We start from the raw sequence: 2,663 nt of genomic DNA on the forward strand, positions 1-2,663 counted from the left end.
TCTCTGGACGGGGTTGGTGCACAGTAAGAAATCACCAGAGAAAACCACCAGCTCTCTGCTCTGTTAAGCCTCCAGTGTGACCAGCCGTTACAGTTTAATCCCCTTTAAAGGATGAAACCACTGTTTTTCATGCTTTAGTCCGGTCTACTTCACAACCCTGCATCAGTCTGGAGACTGACGTGTCACCAGAGACAGTGTCCAGCACAGTTTGACAACATTTGACCAGTAAACAGACCAAAACAACCACAAACAGACACAAGCAACATAAAAAAGATGCAGAAGAACAAAAGGCAGAGCGGCCACAGAGCACGTCTGTGTCCGCGGGGCCGTGCACGCTGAGGACAAAACATCTGATACACAAGAATGTTTCTCCTCACATGCAAGAAAAAGAGCGGAATGGCCCTTTAACTGTTCCGCGGCCACGCGAGCAGCGTTCACTGATGGTGAGTTTACAGCTGACATCCTATTGATTATTGATTGGTGAATGTCTGGTTGTTTTGTTGTGACGTTGTCTTCTTTGTGTTTCACAGTAAAAAAAAAAAAAATCCAAAGTTTTGTGTTAACACGTTTTGTACATAGACGTCTGTTTTTCATTGATGGAAGCGTAAAGTTTTGTAAATAAACATCTTTTTCCACCAATCACAGCTCTGCATGTGAACAGGCTCAAAGTCTTCTGGGTCTGGTTCTGAATTCATTTGCCAGAATCTGTTCTCCGACATGAAGCTTCAGTGGACCACGTTTTAGAACAAGTGACCAGGTTTAGATCTAGTTACTAGTCTGATCTAGTTGATCCCACTAACAATAATAAAACAATGATGTTAAATGTGAACATTTCAACAGAAACACCGTCTGCACAGCCACACTCACACAAACCTGCACTAACAGGTCCTGGTCTGCAGGTGTCAGCAGAGACCTGAGGAGCCAGCTGACCAGAGGCATTCTGGGAAACGGAGTATCTTCTCTGGTCTCTGACAGCAGCTTCAACAGGACACAAGATTCATATATTTACTTCAGTAGAAAAAGTCCAGAGGACTCACGACATGTACACACAGAGGAGACATGGTCACTGGGCAACAAAATACAAGTCTGACACCGTGGCATCATCATCATCATCATCATCATTATTATTATTTCCTGTAAATTCTTCTTACTTTGTGAGCACGTTTCTGCACAGACAAAAATCTGAGGAGAGAAACATGTTTATTCTCATAATATTGTCCCTTTGTCTTGTAAAGTTTATATGATGAAGTGAAACCAGAGAGAAGCTCAGACTTAGGGACAGTAGTCATCCTCGGCCGGTGACGTGACCGTTTTTCCTACAGCTCTGTAGAAGTGTGACGTTTTAAGTTAAATTAGAATGAAGCAGGACATGTTCACCACCACAGAGGAAACTCAGCGTCCGCTTTGGTTGTCATCATAATCACTGTCACTTAGGTTTGCAGCTCACTACATTTCCCACCATGCCTTCCAACCGTAGCCAGACAGCAAAGAAGTGAAACTGGACCAAAAACTCTCACCTGTGGCAGGATCTGATTGGTCGATCAGCTGTTGCTTAGGGACGGTGTATTTTTATCCCCCATCGCCATAGAAACAAAAGCTGTAGAGCTTCTTCTTTTTCACACATTTAAAAATAGAAGCCGACCTGCGATGACATCAGAGAACACAGTGAGCTGCAGCAGATCAATAACTGATTACTGATCAATGTGTCAGAGCCGCTTCAGTTCAGTCTGTGCTTCAGAACCACAGTGTACAAGCAAGCAAAATGTATTAATATTGCACCTTTCTAACTACAGTCTCATGATAAACACCCAATAAAATATGAGGCTGTAAGTTATTATGGACAGAGGAAAGTAATTCAGCTGTTTAAGGAATAATGAAGCAACGTCACAGGGAAGGCACTAGAAGTAGTTAGAGAATAAGAAATGACAACATCAAATAAAATAGACAGATGAAATCCCTACGTCACACAGACACCAAGCAAAAGCAGAGTTTGGCCTTTAACATGTGGGCCTACGTACAAACTGGGTTAAATTAAGAGTCAATAATGTTCAGAATGTCCTTAACCATCGGGTCCAGTAGGCAGCACACATGAATATTAAAATCTGTGTTATCATATTTTGGCATAATTCGAGCAAGAAGTCGTAGAAATCACATATAGGTGTAGTTTCTATATTAAATATCTAGGCCCATGTTAAATATTCAAGGAAGAGTCTTTGTTCCACTGAAGGTGAAGGATCACTGGTGTGTTGAACAACCTCTGCATTATGAATGTGCAGGTCTGTGATTTATGAGAAGAGGGTGTAATGTGAGGACAGATATTTGGTTCAAATACTGTGGACAGTAAAAGTTAAATCTGTTACAAGATGTATTTAGACCGTTTACTTCAGCTGAAGTACAAATATACCAATGTAAAACTCCACAAGTGAGTCCTGCGTTTCACATCTCAGGGGTCTTGTTATATCTGACAACAATCATGTGTATTTTCCTGTTGAGCTACAGTTTTACATGATGAGGCATCTTCTGAGCTTGTTACGTCGTAAATCCAATCAGCCAAGTAACTACCGACGACTGGGACAGTGAGGACCAGCGTCAAACCCTCGGCCTGGCTCACAGGGAGCCAGCGCGTCCACGTAACACGCGGTTGTGTGATGCCCCCCCCCCCC

The sequence above is a fragment of the Monopterus albus genome, unplaced genomic scaffold (assembly GCF_001952655.1).
Source record: "Monopterus albus unplaced genomic scaffold, M_albus_1.0 scaffold334.1, whole genome shotgun sequence".
NCBI classification, from domain to species: Eukaryota; Metazoa; Chordata; class Actinopteri; order Synbranchiformes; family Synbranchidae; genus Monopterus; species Monopterus albus.